This window comes from Condylostylus longicornis, unplaced genomic scaffold (genome assembly GCF_029603195.1).
Source record: "Condylostylus longicornis isolate FDR11 unplaced genomic scaffold, ASM2960319v2 ptg000027l, whole genome shotgun sequence".
Classification (NCBI taxonomy): domain Eukaryota; kingdom Metazoa; phylum Arthropoda; class Insecta; order Diptera; family Dolichopodidae; genus Condylostylus; species Condylostylus longicornis.
In genome coordinates, this window is record NW_026577996.1 from 1,232,440 (window position 1) to 1,260,353 (window position 27,914).

At 25.8% G+C, this 27,914-nt stretch overlaps 1 protein-coding gene across 3 annotated transcripts in view; it reads right to left on the minus strand.

The window, feature by feature from the left end:
* LOC129607257 (uncharacterized membrane protein DDB_G0293934) overlaps positions 1 to 24,798 on the minus strand; it is a 51,132-nt gene extending 26,334 nt beyond the window's left edge. The window contains exons 1-2 of one of the 3 annotated variants that reach the window (XM_055518119.1): positions 24,769 to 24,798; positions 23,542 to 23,984 (exon numbers count right to left, since the gene is read on the minus strand). The gene's annotated coding sequence lies outside the window, so the exon portion shown is untranslated. The other 2 variants (XM_055518120.1, XM_055518121.1) reach the window with 2 other exon arrangements.
* Between the last annotated feature and the right edge of the window lie 3,116 nt (positions 24,799 to 27,914).

A 27,914-nucleotide genomic window follows, 5' to 3' on the forward strand; every position in this document is an offset into this window, starting at 1 on the left:
TCAAACATTCTGTAATATCCTGTTCGAACGATATTTTTGTTTTAAATTATTTTACATACTTTTCAAAAGGGGTTCAAATTTTCAATAAGAAACCTGCTGTGACTGTAGTTGGAAAATATTTTAATTTTTTTACTTGTCTATATTTTAGTTATTTTTTTTTCGATATTTACATCGGTTATAGAACCTTCGTCACGAATTTTGATTCAGGTCAAAATTAGATTAGAATACCTGGATGTTATAATGATGACTTAATTTTCGGTTTTATTATCATTGCCTAAATAACAATAAAATAAAAAAAATTTAATTTAGAAAGCTTGTCGAACAAACAAAACATTTTTTTTTTCTTTGAAACCATGCTTATAAATCATAGAGAGAGTCGGAAGTTCGATACTCTTTCCAGGGTAGGTGCCCCATGAATGAAATTCCCAAAAATACGAAGTCTTCAATCTCAGTAAACCAGCGGTAAAAATAGGATTTAAATAATAACAGCGATAGAAGTATGACTAAAAAATGTAGCTTTAGTTAAGAACACAGTTGGATGGGCTATAAAAAAAATATTTAAAAACATGTTACTTTTCCGTAGAACAACAGCTTAAAGATAAAATAATGTAAAAGGGATGATGGAAAAAGGAAAATTCAACAGCTTTAAGACAAAATAATGTAAAATGAAGGGTGGAAAAAGCAAAATAGAGTTTTTTTGTTACTGTGAAACTATTTTGTCTCTCTGGAATAACATCTGAGTCTAGAACATTATATATATTTGGATGTATTTTAATAGTCATACTTCCATATTATTGAGTTCGTTTGACATATTTTAAATTTCTGCGGTACCTTTTGATTATAATCTGTCGGCATACGATTTAAATGATAAATAATCTATATTTTTTTCATTCTTTTTATTTCAGTTTCAATAATTTTATTATTCTCGCTCAAATAACTATATAGAACGTTTGTAATAAGAATGGTTCTTTCATGAACACAAAAAAAGTCAAGCTGTGCACATCAGAGTTTTTAAGGTTTATTATTTTTTTTTTGTATTAACTATCCGAAAAATATGGAGTAGTATTTCTAAAACAAAAATTATAATAGGCTGACCATTAGGTGTACAAGAAACATTAAGATGAAAAAAAAAAAAAATATTATTGAAATTTCTATTACAAATTTTATTGTTATATAAGCTGAAACTTTTTAATGATAAAATGTAATGACGATGATTATTCTTATTATACGTAATTTGGATATGAAAAAAATAATAACCAGACGTCTGCCTTATCAGTTCAACCACGGGAGTCCGTTCTCATTTTTTTCATTTTATTTTTATTTTAAAGAAAAAGGGGAAAAAATTGTAAAATCTTTCGGCAGTTTCTTTTGTTTTTCGGTGCTTTCCTTTTAAGTTTTTGTTTTTATTTTGAATAAATTAAAAAATAAATAAACAAAACGCAAATTTATTCTTCAAAATGAAAAAAATTTAATTTTATCTAAAAACTGTAACTTTTCAGTATATGTTACTTACTTTAAAGCTTGTTTAATTGAAATTAAAGAAAACTAAATTTTATTGCTAAAGGGGATGGTCTCCTGGGGTTTTTTTCATATTTTATTTTTTTCATTTTTTTCCTAAAGAAGCGGGTCGTATAGATCCCCATAGTGGATAAGGCATGCTCTATTGCGGAGTTTCAAGAATAGATGCGCCCACATCGAAAAACATATTAAGTAAGGAAATCTCTTCGAACACGATGGGAGGGTGTTAGTACACGGTAGTTTGAATTACATTTTTTAATAGCATTTGTGCTTTTTTAAGTGTTATTTAAGCGAAAAGTATCGCTTTAAATTAGTCCATACAAGAAATAATCCGTATTATATGTAAAATAAAATTTTAGTCAGCGATACTTGGTTTTAAATCGGATGAATTTTGTTTTGAGAAACAACTTCATAAAGTGTCGTGCTGAATCAAAAACTTATAAATTCGGCAACCATTTGCACTCTTCGGGACTTCTCATAAATCATTTACACTTACTACAAGGTACAAGAGGCTGAAGCGCAGATCACAATGGCATATAGTCGCACGTTTTATTACTGGTAATATACAAACCGTAATATACAAATTTTTACCGTAATATACAAATTATATTACGGTAATTAATCAATAAATCCCATAGCTATATATATACATACATATTCATAGCAGAGCTTCTATTTTATTCGAAATCCACATCGCAATGAACAATTTTACTATATGCATATATACATGTCGTAAGATATCTTATTTTTAATAACTTCCAAAAGTATTTTACACTCTCATATTTGTAGGTATTAAAAATCATTTCAACAAAATTCTTTTGTACTGGTGGCGAAACATAAAATATAAGATTGTCATTTTAATTTTTAATATGATCTTCTTTATACTGCGACATTGTTGCAATTAAATTAAACTATATATACTTCTGCACCCTAAAATAAAACATGATCATTGCTTATACATAAGTAACGCAGACTAGTAGTTCTGGTACTTAATTACTCTGAAATAATATATAACAATAAAAATACGGAAATTCAAACACACACAGTATCAAATGTAAAATTATTTACGGTATCATAATGATGAACAGGTGCCTTAAGAATAAATTTTTAGCCTTTTTTCATTTGAATTTTCTTATAAACTATGTTTGTGTGTACAATTTTTGTGTGTTTCTAATTTGATTTATACAATTTTAATTTAAATGTTAAGCATAAGTATATTTTGCTACATTTATTCAGAAGTCCATGAAAGATACGTCAGAATAATCTCTTATTTTTCGTAAATTTCAATATTAATGTAAAACTATGGGTATAGAGAATTAAAATTCTGAGACGCGCGCCAGTGAACATAATTATACTAGTTTATGCTTCAAGAAATTTAAAACTAAAAACCAAAATAATAAGAATAAAAAAGGGTCAACGATATTTTATACAAAGACTGCCCTTAATTTTGTTCCTCTCTTTTCTCTTAAATAGTGTTCTCAATATAATTTGCCCGTCTTTCTCATTAAATTTTCGTCTCAAATTACAATTTTAAATATATTACTAAAGAAATATACACAAACATAAAAATAAATAGAAGAAAGGAAAAAAGTTTAGTTTATAAAAAAAAATTTTATTGGAATTCACAGGTATTAATACTGTAATTATAAAAAGTTAAAGAATTGCTTTTGTTCCATGACTGTAGGGTCACTTAAAATTTCAACTGAATATTTTCTATTAAATCTATTTGAATTTATAAAAAAATTAGGAAATTAGTTTTCAAGTAATTGATTTTTAATAATATTTAAAATAATTTCTTAATTAAAAAAATAAAAAAGCTTTTATTCATTTCGAATCTTTAGCAGGATTCTAAAGTTTAGTGTTACCATCGTGTCCCATAAAAATGCGATAAAGCGTGAAAGCATAATTTTAAACATCAAAAACTCTTTCTGAGTTTTGTTTGATAAGATTTGTGTAACGAAAATCCATAATTGTTCATCTTTTGTGTGACAAGGCAATAATGTTATAATTCTAACTTTTGAATTTCTGATACCAGGTACTCATTCTGATTTCTGATACTAGGTTGAAACTTAAGTATTAACTTATGGTTATATTACAATTCTTATCTTTGTCATATACCATTTCAAATATTAAAATATGTAATTTAAATATACATATTTATGTTAAATTTACCGTAATTAAACCTAAAGTTATTTCTATGTATACACTTATACAAAAATCACTCAAGAGTGTCACTTTAAAGATCACATTCATACGTGATTTTCTTAATTTATGCTTCTACTTCATAATGACGTCGTTGCGGATCGTTGAAGAAATTTCTGTATTAAAGCCAACATTCAAGTTTATGAAGATAAATAGGCAGGCACTCAAGTAGGTAAAAAAAAATTATTATCTATATTATTAGGCCATTGATATCTTCTTCATTTAATATAAAAGCTCTACAATTCCAATTGCTTATATAGCTTATTCGTTCAAAAATATAAAATAAAAAAATGTTGAACCTTGGGATTTAACTGAGATGTGCTAAAAACAAACAAAAAACATAAAACAAAAAATTTGAATCTTTGAAATTCAGAAGTTCTCATTAACAAATTAGATGTGTTTTTCATGTATTTATATGTATACTATTTAAGAGTATGTAAGAAAAATTTTATGGCTTCATATAGTGTTTTTTACTAGTTTATTATACGACAAATTTTTTATGGTTGTGCTTTAATAATTAAAGTTTAAAAAAAGTTCTAATAACTTTTTTTTACCTCTTGTATATATATATGAATGTATATAGTTTGAATAATGGTTAACCTTTGACGGGTACAAGTTTCTTATACGGTCTCTATATCAGATTTATATATTTATAATAATCTGAACCATACTGGAGGTTGTAAAGGCAAATTTGATTTTGTTTTTGTTGTTTAAAACCGTTAAATTTAAGCAATAAGATTAGGAAAGGAAAGAAAACTTTTGAAAGAAAACGTAACTTTTTAACAAGTTCGTAAAATTTTAGACAGCAAAACTAACTAATTATTTATAAGAACTTATTAACAATTTGTCAATTACTGTTAAAAGTGTGTTTACAAATGAAACGAAGAATTACAAATAAACGACATAATTAAACAAATGACATAATTAAAGCTTACAAGAATTACCGTAAATTTTTTTTTTATAAACCTCATAAAATAAAAAAATACGGTCAACATAAAAATTTTTAAATTTATTAAAAAAAATGTGTAAAATTTTTTATATCTTCGTAAATAAAATTTAATATTACAAAACTTATGAACATTAAAAAATTGAAAATGAATAACAATTGCAGCCATATTTATTATTACTTAACCGTAAATCTACTTAGGTATTTCTAGGTATAAAATTTTAGCAAAAAGTTTCTCATTTAAGTCTTTTGTATTTTATTTCTTATTAAATATTTTAAATATATTTGTAAATGAATTTTTTTTGTTTAAACGCATTGTTCAATTGACTTCACAAATTTCCTACTTATTTTTTAATTCATTTAGGTTTTTCCTTAAAACCCCAGAACTGTGATAATTTGTAAAATTTTTGTAATCGCTATTAAAACTACACTTCAAAAATTCGATCGTATCATCACTATCGGAGGGGATCATATTAGGCATTCAGTTTAATAAAAAGTTTCTGAAATTTATTGTCCTTTAAAGCATTAATATTGTTCTTCTACTTTCAAAATTGAATTTTCTAAATTTTCTCACAAAAATATCTATTTATACCAATTTCTTTATACCAAATTATTTCCAATAAATTTTATATGAAATGTTTAATAAAAAGTAAAAAAATATAAAGAAAAATTGAATAGTTCGTTAATAAATAAGATCATATGTGTGTAAAATTACTCCCACGGTATTACAAAAAATTAAAAAAAAAAAAAAAGAAAAAAAATTCCATACAAATTTCATTGTTTTCTTTATATATGCAATCATTTTACAATCTCTATGAAATTTACTTAATTTTTAAAATAGCGGAAAAAAATTAGAAGCTTAAAGACATTAATGCAAACAAAAAGAAAAAACAAATTGTTTGAAAATAATAACGGTTTTCATATTGGTAAATATAACGCTATTAAATTTTATAAAAGGGTTTTATGTTTTTAATAATGTTTTCCGACAATATGCGAGCAGTGTGACAGTAAAATGTTGAAATTTTAAACTATACTCTAAGTACTCAGTTATTTGTTTCGGAATTATAGTAAAATAGATATACATAGGTAAATAAATTAATAAATGTGAGGACTTTACACTCCACACATCAAAGAACACGACGGCATCCCTTCGTAGGTACGAAAGACTCATCTCGGAAATTGTCAGAATGAGCTGTGCCGTTTCCCATTCCCAGGGGAAAAGTTCGCATTAACTCTATGCAACTAATTATAATTTGTTCATATTGCAAATGCGAGCACAGTGGTCCGTGAGTTATTTTGATGTCCGAAATGTCCGCCATTCTCTTGGAAAACTGCCAGCTTAAGATCTTAATCCGAAATTCTTATTCATTAATAATAGTAAATTTCATAGAGATTGAAAAATGAAATAAATATTGAGTGATAATCCATCATAGTGATAGAGCACCATCAAATATAACTATTATACAAAAATTCAAAAGGAGTTCACTGCACAGAGAAGTTTTTTTAAAAGAATTATATAAACAACAATTGCTCATACATTAACATTTTTGAACATGCATTAACATGCCACATTAATAACTCTACAAATAGGATTAATTTTTTTTTCCCCTATAAAATATAAAATAAACTTTCGCGCTGATTTGCTAAGAAAAATATTTAAAATTTGTATGCAAAATAATTTTCACAGTACACAAAATTATTCATCACTATTTTATTATATTATTAAAGCATAGTTATTATAATAACAGTTACATAACTGAACTAATTTTTTATATATTATTATTTTTTTAGTTTTTGCTTTTCTTTTTTTTTGAATATCATCATGACATAAGATTAAAATCTTCTTTTCACAAACATAAACGCGATTACAAGCAAAATATTATATTTAACATAATTTTATCGTAGACATTGCAGGGTGCTGAAAAGTGAGAACAACTAGATGAGATTTAAGTGAGAACTCGGTGTTTTTTTATTTTGAATAGTTATTAGAATACTGATTTAACCAAGATTTATTAAAATACTGGTCTTATAAGTTGGTATGATCTTAAGTTGGAAAGACTTATCATTTCATTAATCCAAAATGTGAATGCACACGGAATTGCATAGCATTGCATAGTATAATGTACATATGATGTACATTATACTATGTACATATGATGATTGCCGCACTAGATATTTAGACACTTAACATCGTTTGGCCGTTATAGATTGAACATTTTACAGTATTTTGAGAGCTATGGTACTATGATCTCGCTTGTAACATCACTGCGGTTCGTCTGATCTATTTTTATTATGTCTAAGTTTTATGTTTTACCTCTGTGTCTAAAAAAAAAAAATTGCCTCTTCAATCATGGTGACGCACCGAGAAAAAAAAAGCGGATTTTTTTTTAGATTAGTTAACGTTTTTTGAAAAATGTTCAGTTTTTCAATTCAAAGTTTGCAGCTATTGCTTGAAAACAATAATTGAGCAATTATTACTTGAAAAGGGAAGTCTGACATCAATCTTCGGCATGCTGTTATATACGTTTATCAATTTAAAAAAAAGTTTCCGAACACAAATTTATTCTAGCTTCAACAGATTCGAAGCTATAATAAATATTCGTCGGACAAAATTTTTTTAATCCCTATCTTTTTGACCCTACAAAATTTTAACCTTAGTTCTCATCGTTTCCTAACCGTTCCTACCCCTTTGCGATTTTGTTCCTAAAAAACATTAATGAATCTCCTCTCGGGAGCATGGGCTGGACCAACCACCCTGTGTAAAATTAAATGTTTTTCAAGCACCCTGTTCTTTTCATAATGACAATTAATTTTCTTTTATTATAAATTATTTTGATTGCTTTTGCTTAAAAATTAATAAAACGTCATATAGAAATAATTTTTTGTTTTTTTTCAAATTTTCTTATGAATTTTTGAAAGGAAAAAACTTATAGTTACTATTATTATTTATTAACTGTCGATTGCTCTAGATACGCTTACATTATCTTGATAAAAAAGAAAAACAAAACAAAAAGTGATTATGACATATTTCGTGATTTTATAGCTTTACACATTTGTTGTTGTTTCACTTGTATTTTTGCATTTTGACAAGAAAACTAAAAGTAGTGATTGTTTTTCAGTTGAAATTGAAAGTCATTCACCATAGCACTGCACATAATATACGACAATTTTTTTTCTTGAATCTATGTAAAGATTAGCTTAAAAATTATATGAGATAACATTTTTTATGAGCATAGTCGAATACCTAAAAAATTCCATTTTACTCTACATATGTATAAGTATAAAAATGGAAGGTAACTATTGTTTTTAAATATGAAAATGACTCGAAGAAGGTCGTTAAAACTTCGTAAAGAAATCATTTTATTACACTTACACAAAATATAACCAAAAAATTTATGAACACTAAAATTTTATACTAAAAGAATTTTATAACACTAGATATAACGAGGAATTAAACACAATCAGTGTCAAGTCATAAAAGTTTTTACTATTAATGTGCGGGTTATTAGTAAACGCTGATTTAATACTTTAAACCTTATTATTTAAGTTTTTAATATGATTTTAAGGGCATTTAATAAATTAAAGGAATATTATATTCCAATATAATAAAAGCTCATAATTTGAAATTTAATTAAGTAGACTTTCTTCATGAATTTTTTTTTACAATTTCTTGTTTTTATCTACGAACTTATACATAAATATTTGAATAAAATTACTATTAATTTGATAGTAAATAAAAACTTTTAATTTTATTTGTAATTTGAAGATTTTTAGTTTATATGTCACCTAGAAAATTTACATGAAAACGATTTAACTAATGCATAAAAAAATACATGCATTAATTTCTCTATAGATGAGCAGATAACGAAAATGTATATGTTTTTATATTTAATTAAATTTTGATTGACAAATTGATTAGCTTGTCAACGCAAATGCTATAGTGAATTTCATTTTGTGTAACCAGCTCCATTGTAACGTAGAAATGCTCATTTGTGATCTTCAATAGAATGAGATAGATCAGATAGTTGACGTTTAACTGAATCCATAACAACGATCTTGGGAATATAGATAGTGATAGAGCCACAACGATGATAACCAAACAGCGTAGCCGCACGGACTACTCCTACTTATTCTGTACATTTTTTAATATTTATAAGAGTTATATTTAATTTGAAATACAAAAAAAATATTAATTTTAATAAATATAAAATTTTTAAAAAAATAATAAATTTTTAGGTACTCACTCCGGAATAAATTACTGTACGAAATCGTAATTAATTCATTTTGTTACATTTAAATAAGATTACTCCAGGTACATCCAAAACTATTATCAAATTTTTCAAGTCACGTGAGATCAATTTCCGTCATTTTTCATTAACAAATTAATTCAGTTATCAACAAGTTTTTATCAAAATGAAACAACAAACTTTTTATCTTATGAAAATTTTTATTCCGATTAAATTTCACTTCATAAATAAAATATTTCACACATTTAAACAATCAAGGAAAATTTTTCATAACAGACGCTGTAAAAACACAACATGACGCTCACGATCTTACCTTCAAACTAAAAATACGAAAACAAAAAAAAAAATAACAACACATGTAATTAATTAAGAAAATGAGAAAAAAAAACTTCAAACTAACAAGTTCATTACTTTTTACAAAATTTTAAACAATATGACGAAAAATATTAGTTTGAAAATTTTTAAAATTACAATGGAAGAAATATACGTTTATGAAACTAAAGCATGCAGTACAGCAAAGAAAAAAAATCTGTCTGTCATTGCGAATAACAAGCTGAAAGAATGTCAAAAATTTTGAACTTACTGAGTTCATATAATCTGAGAAAACATAAAAACATTTATGACGATTTTTATTATAAGGTTTCTTTATTACATGTAGCCTTCAGGTGTAGAGAATTTAAATACATACTATATAGCCTATCATTTATGAAGGGAAAAAAATTTATATGGCAGATTACATTACAAATGATTTGACATGTTACAACCTTATAATTTTACATAATACACATAACCAAAAAAAATACGTACTATACTATACAAAATCAGAGCTTAAATAATAAATTAAAACTTAATTTATTATTTGGTTTATGAAATTGGCATAATAAATTTTTCCAGGTTTTGTTTATTTTTCTCGGAAATCTAGAACTACTGCATAAAACTGTGGTCATATGGTAAGAAACTGAGGCGAAGTGTTTCGGAACTACATACTGATCAGCTAAGTTAATAAGGGAATTCTACCAAATTTTCTATTAAGTGTGTTTTATAATTAATTACGTACTTAACAGATTTTCGGATAATTCAAATTACATACAAAGTTAAGAAAACTTTAGAGAAATTAATTTGAAAATAAAGAAAAAATATAAAAAATACTAAATTACCCCATCAACAAAATTTAAAAAATAAACAGGAAGCGAAAAAAAATATTCACCATAGCTATATAACTAATTGTTTGAACATGTGCGTGTATTTAAAGTTCAAAGTGCTAATCTTCATACACAGATGGCATAGTCTTATGACTCAAATATTGTTATGTCACTTAAACTTCATACACAATTTTGTTGGTCTTAATTTTTACTATTGTATTTTAATTTAAAACTCACAGGTAACAGCATTTTGTTAATTTAAATTTTGCTTTTAATCGTCTTGTAGCATTTATTTTTAAATTAGCATTACCAAATTTAATTAATTTTCTTTAATTTTTTTGAAAATTTAATTAATTTTCTCCTGACTTAAAGTATAATGACTTGTATTAATTAATTCAAATAGAACAGAAGTGACATAGTACAGCATACTAAAGTTAGTTAGAGTCTTATACTATTGTTTAACTCAGAAATACTCTGATATTTGATTTCGAAATATTCTGACTTTGAGTGAATATGCTAAAATAAAAATCAATGATTGTGGTTATTTACAAAGTAAATTATTGTTTACTAAATGTTACTCATTCATAAAATCTCTGAAAGTTACACAAAAGCCACAGAAACGAAAAGAAAATAATTAGTTTTCATTCCCTTAAATTATATTGTTTCTTCCTTTATTCAATTTTAGATTAAAACTAAAATATAATAATGATAATATACAGTCATTATGTTTGAGGTTTAACAAATACTATAATAAACAAAAAAAAGGTAATGTAACTTTATAAATGGCTTGTAGAAAAAATTACTTGAAATGAAGTTATTTTAAAATTAAAATTAAAGCAAATAATTCATTATTCCGTCATGGTTATTAAATCATAAAACAAAAATTTATTCCAATTGAATAACTCTATAGAGAAGTAGTGTTGAGTAGAAAAAAGTTTAAAAGGTGAATTTCACGAACTTTAAGATTAATTGCTAATGACATGAATGATGATTACTTGTTAAAGTAATTTTACTTTAGTCTAGTTGTTAGCATTTTTCAACTAAATTTTGCAATAAGTAATCCAATATTGTTAACAGTCTTATGTTAACAGTATGTATGAATTCATACAGTTAATTATTTAAGAAAATTATTACATAAGCACTGTAATACTTTGCGGCAGAATTTGTATAAGTGTTATTTATATAGGAAGTAATTGTCAGTATTTTCCTAAATACAAGTTATTGGTCGTCAAAAAGTTGTTTCGTAGCAACCGTTATTGGACTATATAAATATTGGAAATCTTGCTAGATATTTAAATTCAAGTGTCCAAAGTTTATATTTCAAATTGCATAATTAATGCATTTTTCATGTTATTAAAAAGTATTTTTACATTAATTAATAAGCAATTAAATAAATAAAAGTGTGATTTGAAGATGTTATTTTAGTAAAAATTTTTATTCTCAGTTGTCATAAACAATTATTTATAATGACACGAGAAAAATTGACAAACTAATTACATATAAAGTATGTATGTATATGTACGTAAAAGTATTTTTATTATTAAATAAATTCATTAGTTATTGTTACTTTATCTCATATGACAAAAGTAATATTTTTTGGCTAATAATATCGCTGATGTATTGATGGTGTTGTACATAAGGTGAGTGAGAAAATAATTCGAGATAAGTATAATTAATTACAGTCAAACTGTCCTTATTCGAAACGTCTTTTGAATTTCTCTTTTTCGATCGAGCATATTATATCAGTTTTATCAACCTTTTCTTATCGAGCATGTTTTATTCAATTATCGTTTTCAAATATTTGATTATCTTTCGAACGAACTGCCGCCTGATCATGTATCGAAATTGTATCTCCGTTGCTCAAACATGAAATAACAAATATATTTAATTTGCATTCTTTTTATTATTCTTCAATAAACTTTTATGCAGTTCAATAGTTTCTAAATTTGAATCTATTAAAATTAAAATAAAGACGAGAAATTCAATTACAATAAAATTTAATTCAATTCATTATTTCATTTACATTTATTCACTTCATTTTTCTGCAATGTAAGTGTGGAATTATTGTTCAAAATTTTATAAACCATAAAGGCATAGCTATTTTCCATAAAATACTTATGATATATTGAATTCAAATCAATTAACCGAAAAACACAAATAATATTATGTATAAAATTTTAAATAGACTTTAACTTTAGAAACATAACCAATTAATGCGATTAAGAGACTGAAAAGAAATTACGCTGGAATTTTATTGAAAGTTTTTATTGACCCATTTTTTGAAAATCAATATGTATAACTGACTTAAATAACCACACAGAAATTACAATTTATTTATTTACATTGGAAGAATTTAAAAAACTAGAAAGCAGATTTGCTATACTTGTACTTGTTTCCCACGATGCATAAACTGCATAGAAGTTTTTCTCATTCATCTCATCCTTGTAATTCTATTAAAATTAGGTTATAATTCTCAATTTTCAAATATTTAAACATAATTTTATTGATTTTTATTTTCATTATAATGCCACAAAAATTTTTTTATTTCATTTACAAGATTTCTTTACCATAAAATAATTTTCCATGTAAGTCAATCTTAAAATTTTATATTTTCTCAAAACTATTCGATTTCAATATAAACTGCAGTTGAGCACAATGTAATTTGAGATCAATTTTTTTCTTATTTATTGAGCTTAAAAGACCAATGAGAAAAAGTTGAATTTTTTAATTAAAAATGATATAAGTGTATGTACATATGATGCTGACATAAAATTATTAAAGAATGAATTGCAAACTGCAATATAAGTTTAAATTAAACTACTTGTGGTTGAATTGATTTTTGTTAATTTTAATATTATATAAATGCAATTGGCGTGAATGTGACTATAGATTGTAGATTACTAAAGGGAGATATGTATATGCAAAGAAACTTCCACCCTTCGACCATCACAGTAAGTCATGGCCTCTCATATTCCGGTTTTGGGTAAATGCTTGGATGTATCTCATACTGGATGTGAGCTCTCCAACATTGAGAAGGCCCCGCAAAAGTCATCTGCAGGACTGTCGCGCAGAATATGGATAGTCGTCAGAAAGGGAGTTCGATTTGCTCAGTTTGTGCAAGTGACATTTCTCGGACAATGCCTAGGACACCTGATTTCGATCCATCTCCTGTAGCACTGAATAGAGCTTCTTTGAACAAAATGAGAGAATCAGTTTCATAGGATGATATGACCTCCGCGTCAACTCATCAAAGTGCCTCTGTGTCCACTATGCCCAAATGAGTGTTACTCGGTTTGTTAGTGCCAGCTCCACCAGCGCGAGCTTAAATCTGAACGAGTGTGAATGTGATTCGTATATCATCAAGTTTATAAACCTTAAAATACAATTGTTATATGTTTTGACAGATTGTGGTCCCTACACATTCAATAAATCAACAACCATCTGAAAAACTTTAAACTCCAGTTGTTTAATTAAAGTGTATACCAATTGTGTATTAAACTATTTGGCACAATAACAAGTAATTTAGCATTTAAATTATTTTAAAAAATAAAAAATATTTATTAAAGCTCAAAGAATTTTAAATGAATCTAATTTAAATCGCATCCCGCGTTATAAATTTTAAAGAAAATGTAATAGAAAATGTTTTTCTTTCTTAGTTTTTGTACATTTATTGTTCTTAATCTAAAAATTATATCAAAAATTATTCCCACTTCAACATTTAAAGTGAAAAACAAAATAAAAATGGTATTTAAGAATAACAAAAATGTAATAAATTTAATTAAAATATTGGAAACAAAAAATAGGTACTTACACAATGAAAATAAAACAACAAAACTATTTAAACTGTTTTCTCCGAATTTTTTTTTGTGTATAAAATTTTCATTTCCCAAAGTAACAATAATTGTTTCATTACACGAATAAGAAAGTACTTATAAGTTAAAAAAAAAATTTTTTTTGAAGTCGCGAAAAAAAAATAATTTATTTTCTTATTCTACTCTAATAGCTTTGTACTTAGCTACTAAATTTTACATAAGTATATGTATACTTTGAAGGAATGTAGAGTTGCGTCGTCTAACATTAGGATAAGTTTAGATTGTACCTTGTGTTCAAACTACATTTTACCATCCTTTCTCGACGAATCTCTTTTTAACACTCCTTCGAGACTCCATTTTATTAATTGAAGGAACTTATAGGACTCAGCATTATTATTGATCATATAATAAAGCATTCATAAAAATACAGAACTTTGATAAATCATTTGATATTTAACAATAATATAGTTAAATTTCTCTGCTCAAATAAGTTTTCGTGACACTTAAGTTTCAAAAAGGCGACTGGTTGACATTCGCTTTTTCACAAAATATGACACACTAGAACTGTATTATAATTTTCATATAAGTACAGTCATCGAAGTTATAATTAAAATATATGCTAAATTATAAGTGTCGAACGAAATTACAAATCTAACATACGCCCTTGAAATTTGTTTTGTACAAAATACACGCTATTAAAACATTAAAAAAAACTATGGGAAAATGTTCATGGTCTGTTGAAAAAGAACAAAGAGTTTTATGCAAAATAAACCCTTGTTTTATTTTTACTTTAACTTCTAAAATAGAATAGAGCTGGCAATATTTATATACAAGTATTGTATAACAAATGTTCACATATGTAGATTTCTTTAATAGCCACAGGTATTAACAATGTCTGAAAATAGGAAAAGAAAAAATTATCTACATGTGAAATAAATTGTTTTCTTTACCGTTTGCCTTGCTTACAGAATAGTTTTTGAATTGAAAATTTTTTTAAAATTAAAATAAAAGAGGGAAAAACTGTTAAAACCCCTTTTTTGATACTATTACTTATTTTCTTGTCTCTTTATTTACAAGAAAAAAATATTTAAAATTTGATCATTTATTTTCTTAACACACCTCAAATAATTTTCATGAATGAAAAAATAAAAATTGTAACATTTTCCATATGCTTTTGGTTTTTTAGGAAAAAAAAAATTTAAATTGCTTTAAGGATAATTTCTTTATTTTTAAAGCCAGCTAAATTCTTGAAAACTCTATCGAAGCCATTCTAATGCCAATAAGCTGGACAGTTTGTAATGGATTACAGTAAAGTTGAAACAAGTCTGTGTAAATCCATAGGAACGTATGTTCAAAGGGTATTATAAATTTGACTTAATGTTTCTAACAGAAACAATGATCTGAGATATAAGCGTATGTTTATGATCAGCGTTGAATTTTGGGTCGAATTTACGATATTTTATCGTCTGATCACCAATCCGTCCTCGTGTGCATCCAAATGATAACTCAATAATTGAAATGCCGGAATCTATCTAATTTGGATGTATTTGAGGTAGTCGTTCGAGTTATTTGGTTGTAAAATTTCGCATAAGCAAATATAATGTAAGGTACGTTTAATGTTTGATAAAAATCGTTGAAATTCCTTGACCTTGAAACTCATTCTGGTAGTTGCTATACAACTTCAACAGTTTTTTTCCCCGAGAGCCGAGGCTCTTAAGCCACTCTCACGTCGACCTTTAGGATCTTTTGTGATTTCCGTTTCCATCTACAAACTGCAGTGTAGAAGCCACATCAAGCCGTAAGATTATCCCGGCCAATTACAAAGCCCATCCTCGCCCTTCCCACAAGCATCCCAGTGGCGGCAAACAACCGCCTCGCATTCACACAATAAGTGCTCCATCGTTTTGTCCTCTTCCAGGCACAAAGGACAGACTCCGTCCTCTGTCGTGCCTATCCTTTTTAAATGGACCATCGAGAGGCAGTGTCCAGTGGGAGCACACACCAATAGCCTTAAATCTGGACGACCAAGCGTAGCCAGTTTCCGTTCGCCCCAGTCTCCAAGGGGACACACATTTTTTAGAAAGCGACAGGCCGAGCAGCTGTTCCAATATTCAACCCTGCTCGTCCCTTCCAGTCACTTAGAGCACGCAAGACCGTTGTCCTTAGTATCGCAAAGCGTAGTTCCGGCTCAATGAAAGGACCCTTCAATAGTTGATTTACCATATCTTAGAAATTATTTAAGGCACAGTACTAAATAATACTAAGTATAAATGAATATGGCAACACGACGTGATCAACTCTATTTGTTCTCGTTTGAATTAGATTTGCAATATGAAATCACTTACAACGTGCGTTTAAAAATTAATATTAGTTGGGTGCATTCCTTACACGTATACTAATCTTTACTATTTATTTATGTATATTAATTTAAAACAAATTAAAGTTGAGCATTATGTAGTAAGTGTGTGATTTTACAAAGATCTCATACTTATATGCAATTTCCGTACTTTCAACATAAATCTATACAACTAAAAAAGTTTCCTGTCGGGAAATACATAATAATTTTTTTTTCTAACGACTCTACAACAAATTTAATAATACAATAAATTAAAAAGCGGATTTCTAACAAGGTTTTTTATAATTTTTTTTTAATTTTTTTAACTTTTGTTACACTTAAGAAAATGCATTTTCATTTAAATTTAATTGTATTTCAAGTAATTTTCACTTTGAAATTTTATTGCATTTGCATATTTTTATTTGCATGCATAGTTTTTTTACTGTACTATCATTAGAAAATCAACTCAATTTCCGGGAAGTGTTTACACTACACTCCCATTCTTATAAAAAAAAGATAATAATTATTGAAGCTATTGAAAATTGTTAAGAAAAATTTAAAATATACTTAAGTACTTAATTCCAATTCTTAAAAATTTTGCATATCAATTACAATTTTTCGATTCAAAAATTTTCTTTTTTTAATTAATAATCAAAAATAATTGATAACTGTGTTAAAAATCCAAAAATTTAAATTCTAAATTTGAAAATAAACCTTGAATTTTCCTCATACCAATAACAATAGTTTGATGTCTATTTTACCTATATTTATTACAAAGCTGTGCTCAAAAATTTATCTTAGATATTTAAAATAATTTGATTAAGAATAAATAGTATAAATTTCCGGGAAAAAATATAATTATAATATCATTAGGAAATAATCTATAAAATAAGTTTGCCACAATTATTATGTCTTGCTGATTTAGCCGAAAAAAATAAATCGAAAATTAGAACTATTAAGATTTTTGCTTTTCTGCTACTTAAAAAATATTATTTCTGAAAGATCACTTGTAAAAAATTTAATTAACTCATTATGTATGTAAGTGGTTTATGAATTAGAAAAAATTGTGCTTTTGTACAAAACTTGTTATATGCTTAAGGACACATTTTTGATGTTGACGAAGCTAAAATAGAATTTGAAACTTACAGGTAATCAAACCACCTGATGTTTTAAAAATATTTTAATAATGTTTAAGAATTTTTATAATTTTAATTAAAAATGCTTATTTATTTATTTACTTTACTAGTTTAACATTAAAGGTCACTGAAAAATTTAATTTTTTTATGCGAAATACCAAAAAATAACTTTTAAATAGAATTTACTTCACATTTTTTTCTTAGTTTTTAAGAAAACAAAATAATTCTGATTCAGACTAATTTTAACCCTATCGTTCGTTCACTAAAAATTACAAACAAAACAATTTACCGATTCTGTTTTACCGAACGGCTCTAAAATATTTTCACTATTTAGATAGCATAGAACTACATATTATTGGGAAAATATTCATGACAGAAATTTAATGATTTTTAAAAATAAAAAAGTAGTGAACAAAAGTGACGCTGTTTGTCAGCAACAATTGTTTCAATATTGAATTTTGAATGTCGAAAACGTAATTAGGTAGTGTTGTTGAACGTAAGGTTCAACAACACTACAATACCAAATAAAGAAAATTTAAGTTCAAAATTCGCACTTTTACAGAAAATTACATTACATAATATTTAAAATTACATTGTTAAATTTCGGAATTTTAAAAAAATTAAAAAATTAAAAAACATAAATTATTTTAGGTTGAACATATGGTCATTGAATCTTAAGTACAAAGTATAATGTAAAAACAGCCATCAAATTTTGTTCAAAATATTTATTTGAAGATTAAATTTGATTAATTAAGTTGTTAAACTAAATCAATAAATTATTATTTTAATATTTCCTCAATGAAACGGCTAAAAGTCTCAATATTTCAAATTTAACAACTTTATTTCATTAATAGCATTATAAAAAAATGCTAATTAAAGCACAGCATTAACCATTTCCACAATCAATAAAAATAAATTTAAAAATATTTTTAAAAATTTATTTATTTTTCTATCAGCTTCGACTATAAACAACTTTGCCTATTGATCTATGTTTAATGATTTAAAACTATTGCTAAGTAATTGATAAAATATGACAATTTTTTTAAACTCGAATTTCAAGTTCAATTTTCTAAAAAAAAACTGTTATCTAATCAATTACTAGTCATTTTTGTGTTTTTTAAATTTAACAGTAACTAGATCTTGTCCTCTGTTTTATTATTAAAAACACGCGATATACAAACAAAATAGAAAAAATTCATGCAACAGAGTAAAAGAAGTTTTTTTCCCACGATTGAATTACTTAGTCACAATATGGTTAAAAAAAACCACCTGCTGATTTAACAGTTTTTTTATGTATGTATGAAATTCGTGATCAATAAGGTAAATAACATTTCAATGCAACCAGTTATTATTTTGCCGGTTGAAAATTTGTACATTAACAAAACTAGGAAAGAAAAAGAAAAAAAAATATTTAAATTTTACAAGTGATCATAAGTGTCTGAGTTTATTTTTTACATTTTCGAAAGTTTCATTGTCATAAATTTGAACTGAGAAAATGTGTTATAAATGCAATTTCATTTCATATTTAAAGGGCGAAAACTATTTTTCAAACTACTCCACGCTTTATAGTTGAAATTTTTTTCCTAACAAACAGGAAATTCAATTTGGATATAATAAAATATGTAAAAAATATTTTTACATTTGACATACATACATACATAAGTACAGCATTGTATAAATAATATATATACATACATGCTATACATACATAAGTATAGCATAACTATGGGTTACCAAAATAGAAATGTTTTCATGGGGGTTAAAAATATAAAAATCGCATAATATGGAAAGGAAATACTGACGAATTGATTAAGTTCTTAATTGCCTCATAAAAGAGAAAGCTATAACTCTAAAAAAATATATAACGGAAAGCGCCGAGGAGGTTCGAATAACGACAATAATCATATTCCGAAATATATGAAAATGAAATATCTCTGATTTGAATCCGTCTAGCCAATGCAAGAGATTCTCCGGCAAAGTATAAAATTTCTTCATTTTCTTTAATCGCACACTTAACGTTTCAATCGTCGTAAAACTCAATATTGCCATATACCCACGTTTACACATCTAGTCGATAGGATATTTTCAACATAACTATGGCAGTCCGGTCCGAATAGCTTTCCACATACGAATATTAGTACACAGAAAGTCCGCCGAATTCTTGCTTCTCTGAGGCTATAAAATTTTCTCGGGTTTGACATTTTCTTTCATTTTTGAACATCCTTCGGAGTCTCTTCAGTACGAATTCCGAATCATTTAGTTTACCATCGAATTTAATCCAAAAATTTAACTTATTTTACAATTTTTTTAAAGGATGTCTTCAGTTCATTGACCTTTTGAAAAAGCTAGTGTTATTACGTTCCTGCATACATAAACTTTATTAAGTAACAATAATTCAAGTACATTTCTTCATACAAATTCTGTTTTGCGCTTTACTCCTGTACCATTAAAGCTTAAATCTATATGTATAAAAAAACATATTTAAATAAATACATGCGCTGCCTGAATATGTACAAGTAAAAATTGCTTTATACCATATTAAAAGTTTAAAAAAATTTTTTAAGAACTTTATTGTTAAATTTTGCAAGTTAATTAAATTTTAGTCACCTTATTCTTTTCAATTACAAAACTTGATTGTTAACACTCTTTAAATAAAAATATTTTGACATAAGTAAAAATATCTCTTGCATATACTTACTTATTTCGGAAGACTTAATAAAATGTTCTTAAATGTGCAAAATCATTTTAGTAATGCTACAAATATTTCAAGCTAACAAAATAGATTTAATGAATTTTTAATGATATTTTAATCCGCATAAACAAATTAGTCATTGTCTATCACAAATCAGTTTCACCTTCACGGTAAATACTGAAATGTTAAATCCAAAAAAATACAAAAAATTTGTCTATATAACAAAATGTAGTATAATTTTACTGAATCGGAACTAATTTAGTAATTCCTAGAAGTCAAGGTCATTATCATGACTTTTACAAGAATTTTTTTCAATTATTAAAAATATTTAAATGTTTTCTCCTATCACACTTGTGCGTATCATTAACAATTGAAACAAAAAAAAAAAGATGAAAAATTATTAACATTCCTATAAAATGGATTAAAATTTAGAGAAAAACCTACAAAATAGTTGGTTAATTTTGCTGAGAAACTCAAAAAATCTATATTGAACTCAAGTGGAAAGAGAAAATCAGAATTAATATTTCAAGTACATTATGCAAATCAATCACAATTTTTTTACATTTTATGTTAATGCAAATCATCAACTGAACAATAAATTGAGATTTGTATAAGAAAAACGCTTGAATTGGAACTTTGAATGAATTCGCTTTTAACCGGAAATGTAAATGAAGATACATCAATTTTAAAGTTCAAATGAAAAGAAACAACAATAAAATAACATCACTTGCTAGCTTATTGTTGGGCAAATACTGAGTTCGGTAATTAAAACTAAAAAATTAATAGCATTTTTTCAATTAACGTTAATAATCGCATAAGTTTATGCAGTCGTTATATGATATGCACTTCAATTTTTTATATCTTTATAGAATCTTAACGAAAATGTTGAAAATATGTGGTATATTCTTTTTTATAATTCACGTTTTTCATGATTAACATGCAAATAACTACCTTCGTTTACAATAATAACCTTCTATTATTTATTTTAGTCTTCCCCACAACTTAAAGTCAATAAAGATAATTCAAAAAAAAAATAACTAATAATCATATCCAAAAAAATATTCAGATGGCTTCTAAAATTAACATTAAAAATGAATTTTTCAATCAATCCCTTAAAAAGATAATCTAGCAATGTAACAGAAAATATTTTCCACCAATTTTGGATTAAACATTTCTTCATCTATTTTTGATACCTAACCTACACCTACATTTCTATTTCTGTATTTTTGTAACAAAAGCCATAATATCTATTTATTTTAATTTTAAATTTCCTTAGTTCGATTTTAAATTACAAACTTTAGTTTTTTTTTATAATAACTTGTAGATTTTGACAATGATTGAAATGATGTCGAAATGATTAATTTTAATTATTGTTATTAAGTATTTGGTTTAGGTATTTTTCAGTTGGGTTTTATCAGTTAGGATTAATATAATATAAAAAAAAGTATAAAATGTTAAGTATAAGTCTACACTTATTATCTTCTGTATACTAGTATATATTAGTGCATATGGTATATGAAGTGAGAAAACGATATTTTAGTCTGTTTTGGAAAAATTTAACTGCGATTTGTAGCTTAACCACAGGAAAGGTACACAGATGTAATGGATATCCTTGGAAACCTGGAAATATCTATTTAAAGCTTGGAAATTTGCAAAAATTTGGTCAAAAAGCCAAAAAATTTATTTATACAAAAAAATGCATTTATTCAACAAATAGTATTTTAAAAGTATTGCATACGTTTGAGTAAAAATTGAACTGAAATTCGTGATTACGATAGTCTAGTTGTTATAAGTGACCACATTTCAAAAGTATTTAAGAAAAAAATTGATTTTAAATTATTGTAATATTTTTTCGTGGTCGTTTCCAAAAAGAAATGTTTACAATTCAACCAATATTAATAATAAAACTATATAAATATATAACTTTTTTTTTGTTGTCTATACCACAAATAATATAATCGATAATTAATAACCAAAAATATGAAAAACCGAACTATAATGGTATCTTCCATACAAAGATGGTGTTTCAAAACATAAAATTTATGTAAAATTTATGCAAAATAAATAATTTTTTTTTTGCTGTTGAATTTACCATTGACTTTATTAGTGTTAGGTATTTTATATTTTCTATATTAGCAAAAGTTTTGATGATGATTTTTATATATTGAAATTATGATCGTTAGTATTTTAGATTGTAAGGAGATTATTAAAGATCTTTGGTCTTTTGAATACAAAAGAAAAAAAAAAAATTAACAAATTTTAATAAATTTTATTTTTGTTTAATTTAAATTTATAACATGATGTTTTTATTATATACTATTGTATATACGAGTATATATATAGGTATGTTATATTTGCTAGCTTATATATAGGTATGTTACCTTATATATATAGGTATGTTACCTTATTAATACAGACATTTTTCCAATCAAAGTTTCATAAAAATTATTTATTTATTTTGAAAATTATACTCGTATACAAAGATCGTATCACAAGGAGTTTCTAATCAAAATATTATAAATCACTTGTTGGACATATAAATGACTTCTTAAGTGATGTTAAAGATAGTTTCAGACAGATAACATAACTATATTATTTTATTACAATATGAATATTAGTTGTATATATATATATATACATATGTGTTATTAATTTATGAGAAAACATTTATTTTTATATGAAATTTTTCTGACACAGTATACTACATTCAATAAATTAATCAGAAGTTTAATAGAGTATTTAAAAATTTAATGTCATACTTATTAAAAAATTTTGTTGATTTATTACAAATAAATTATTATTTCTGTTGAATATTGAAGTAAAGATGATTTTATTATGATTTTAAGCAATAAAATCATTAATTCGACGTTTTATTTTGAAAGTGTCCCGAGTCTATCGGCAATTTCAAAACTCTTTTATTTCTAATGGACTTGTTGAAGAAATTCTTTGATCTGTTTACAAAATTTTGATTCTATGTATATACATAATTATAAATTTACTATAGTATATACATATACGTATATGTATTGTAATTCTATGTATTTCCAAATTTTTCATCTAGTACAATTTTCACTATGAACTGATGATTTTTCATAGCGAGATAAATTTTCCGATGTATGCAGCATACATCGAAAGATATGATATCTTTAATAATGTGTTTTAGTCGAGCCCTTTAAAAATTTTATGCGCCGGATTTCTAAAAGGTTTATCCATTCCTAGAAGAGAATTTCTTTGTGTATATACACTACTATTCAGCATTCAAAAAATATCTAGAAGCCTTTCTTTTGGTTACACGTTTATATGAATTTGTTGGTTCATACTAAACAAAAAAACATAAACGGATCAAAATGCTTATATTTACATTGAACGTGAATGATCGTAGGCGGTTGCCGTTAAGTATATGATTTTTGAATCGCATAATTATTATGGTAACTTTATTCTGTTTGCATTTTTATTTGAATGATACAAGTAAAAAAATTTATATTTTAATTTTTATTTAAATTTAACTTACCTGTATTAAAAATCCATTTATTCCAACAGGATATCCTTATCAGAATTCAAATATTATTCCACAAATTTGTAAGTTTTTGTGTTTTTTTTCTCTTTATGCTCTCCCTTTTTGATGTTGAACAATGATAAAATAAATCTAAAAATTCTGAAATGTTTCCTTTTAATCCCTATACAATTTCTTGTTTCCCTTTGAATATTTTGTGTTACCCAAAAAAAATAATAGATTTCTCTAACAATCTATTATGTTCACTTTTTTTTTTATTATCCTGTAGTTGAAAGATAAAATAAAAAAGAACACAGAAAACCTTTTTTCTCTTTTTTTTGTTTTTGTTGATGCACTTAATTTTTTTTCTCTTGTTTTACTTTTTTTTTTATTTCAACATTAACAATAAAAAATAAACACTACTTTGATTCTTTGTATTCCAGCTCTATTGGTAGGCCGATCTAAATAAAATACAATAAAAAAAAAAGAATTTTATTTTTTAAGAGCTGAAGCAAAATATTCTAAAAATTGAATAAACACTAATTTAAAAACTATAATTGTACGGATTTCACTTTGTTATTAAAGAGTACAAAATACGAAAATAATAAATTTGATCCAGTTGTTATATAATGGACATGTAAAAAATAATCACTCATTTTAAATGTAATCGAAAATTAAATACAATAAACACGGACCCATTAAAACCAACAAATTAATTCCGGAAATCGAATAAGTTTTATCCTTTCTGTATAAATTGATTCCTTGTCTTATTTTTTATCACCAATTTTTTTATTGAATATTTCAAAACTTTTGAATTATAAATATTATTAATAAATTATTTTATAATAAAAAATTATGCACTAACACTTAAAGGTCAAGATTCACAAATATTCACTTTTATTCTAAATGATTACATTTATTAAACATTTCTTTAAAGAAATACAAAATAAATTCTATTTAATCATTTCTTATATAACATTATTTTTTATAAATTTTTGGAAATGTTTTTTGCATTATAAGAATAATTTAATTAACAAAAAATTATAAAAGTAAATTTCGATAACTTTTTGTGGTTTATTCCAGTTTCACAAGTGTTATAGCAAATTTGAAATAAAAACAAAATTTTCAGTAATTTGAGTATCATAGACTTAAACACTTTCTATAACTTTTATTACCGCATATCTGAATTAAAACCATAATTTAATAAGAAAAAAAATTAATATAAAAAAAAAACATTGATCTTACATTTCCCTATTACCGCAAAATACAACCGAACTCAACAATGTTTTAGATAAGACTAAACAAAAGGTTGGAATGTTGAGTATGAAATTTTCCCTGAATTCAATTTCATTGTACACAAATTGTTTTCTTTCTTTTTTTACCAAGTAATTGTATGATTAATGTTGGAAGAACATGTTTGATATACTAGGTTTTGGTTGCTTTAAAACAAAATAAAACAAATCGTTTAATAAAGTGAATTCATTATTTAATTGTGTTTGTTGTGTCGTTGGGTTTTAGCTTGATTTGTAATGATAATTCTTTTTAATGTGAATAAATTAAATATTAATTCCCAATTTCTAAAACTTTTCGTTTTTGTTTGCAAATATGTATTCGTTTTAATTTAATATTCATTTTTATTGTTTTATAGTTAAGCCACTGCCGTGCTTAACATGAGGTCAGTACGTAAAGAAAGTAATTCTGTAATTAAAAAAGCACCGTTCTTTTTTTGAAGTAGTTCGTAAAATTTTTGTAAGTTTATCTACTACTCATTTATTGTATTATTCAACATTAAATTCTCAAATTCAACATGAATTCACAATCTAACATCCACGGCAAGAATTGGTTCATCGAATTCAAAGAAATGAATATTAAAAAATTTCAATCTAATTTAGAAATAAAGGATTCTATGTGAAGTTTGAACTAAAAATGTAAAATTATTTAAGCAATTTTTTTTTGTTGCAAATTACAAAACAAATATATTTTGTAATCACAAAATTAAAACACATTTTAAGTAATCAAAGTAATTTATAAATTGAGTGAAAACTTATGCTTACCAGGCTTCTGTAAATTTGCACTCGTATACAATTTCAGCACTCGTATACAATCTTTCATTCATTCATGTCACCCAAAAATACCATTTGTTATCTTCAATGTTTGAAGTTTGTACATCAAGAAGTAAAACAAATTGTTGATTAATGAGTGTGTTAGAGTACTGCAATAGAAAAATAAAAACGCTAGTTTTAATATAATCAAATAAGAAACCATAACAGGTTCCTTTAGTATAATATGCACTGCCAAATTTCAACTTTGGGACAAAAAATATACCAGAATACAAACAAAACATAATTTTATGTTATACAAAGTGAAAAAAATTAAATTAAAAAAGAAATCGCTTTCAATTTTATAAAAAAAAATTAATTTAAAATAATATGATCAACGAATAATCAACAAACAACCATTTTTCATAATATAAAATTTCTATACTCTAGGCGTAATAATAAATAAATAATGATGATTGGGCGATAGATGCGGTCAACTATAGGTATATATGAAAGGTAAGTGTTTGCCAAATTCACGATTTTATTTAATTGAAAATGAAACAAGAAAGAATATCAAACATCATCTTGAATAAAAGTAGGCTGCAAGCGAGGATGTAGGCAAAATTGTACATACATCGCATTCACAAAATATACAATCAAGTAATATTTACATTTTATGAATTGTGCTTGAATGAATATTAATTGAGTAACATTAAAAAAACTAAATTTGATGAACAATTAACTTATTAGAATAGAAAAGAGATGCTTTGAAGGTCAAAAATAGAACAACAGTAAAGAATTTAAAATAGTAATGACTAAGACAATGGGAACGTCATGGAAAATGTAAATTTTTAGGCTATATTTTTTTTTAATTACAGTATGTTTACTATTTCCGCAAAAATGTTTTTAATTCTTAAAATATTTTTATTAATGAATTTTTTAACATTATTCAAAAAATTATGTACTGTAGAGTTTTATATAGTGTTTGCACGTATTTAAATGATTAAAGGTTTTATACACCACACATTTTTACGCCGTTGAAAAAAATACTTATTTAATTGCTTCTGAACGTTTATTATACGTTAATAACAATAAAACTCTGGGGCCCTTAACAACAACGAAAGCAGGCAGAAATATGTTAAGGACACTGCATGATAATTGGCGGAACCATCTTCCCGCATAAGACTATACATAAATACACATGGGTTTCACCTGACGGCAGAACCAAAAATCAAATAGACCAATAGAAATTTAAATGAGCCGACGATAAAAACACTCGCTTTTCGCCAGCAGGACGTGAAGGGGAGGCTGTCATACGCAGTGACCACGTGCTGATCATAGCAGTAACACAAATAAAACCCGCGGCTATAACGGCTCAGAATATCTCCACAAGAAAGAAAAATATTGAAACACAAAAACTGAATAACACAGACATAAAGCGGGAATTTATATCAAAATCAACAGACGAAATAAAGAATATAGATGCAAAAAACAAACAAAACACATACAGGTAATTAGGTGAGCTCATATTAGGTATACTATGCCCTGAGAAGATGTGAATATCGAACGAAACGTGGGAAAAAATTGAGGTCCGGCGTGGGCTCCACATGCAACTCCAATAAAATAAAAACTCAGAAACGTGAGAACTATGCAATTCGACACACAAGATCAACTTGCAAAATGGATATAACATTTCGATGAAACAAATGAATTGAGTTCCTAAAGCGAACCAGAAGGTTACATCAATATCGGTCACTTTAGCAGCTGACCTCCATCCCAAAAAGAATAAGGGACACAATCATCAGATTGAAGCACAACAAGGCCGCGGGTATAGACTGCGTGCGGATTGATCTTCTCAGGGCTGATCCTAGTCTGGAAGCTGCACTTTTCGAGCGCATAATAGAGAAGATTTGGTAAAAAGGAAAGAAATAGCAAATGGAAAAAATAAATATAATGTACATAAATTTTTTCCCATTCAACAGATATGTTTGTACATAATGTCAAAAGTTGACATAATTTATTTATTAATTTCAGAACATGAATAAATCAATTGTAAAAAATTTACATTCAACACAAATATGAATTTGTACGTGCTTGTAATTCTCTATATGTATACGAAACTCCCTCACAAAACAAACATATTAAATGCATCAACATTATGTGAAAATAAATTTTATATTGGTGGCATTTTGCTATCCGATCAAAAATAATTTACAAAATGCGCTTTTTATAATAAACAATAAATGAGTATACACAACTTTATAAATCTGACAATTGCGCGTTTTCTTTTACTTTACATTGATTTTTTTTGTTTTATCCTAACACTTTAATATAAATCAGGTTCTCGACTCG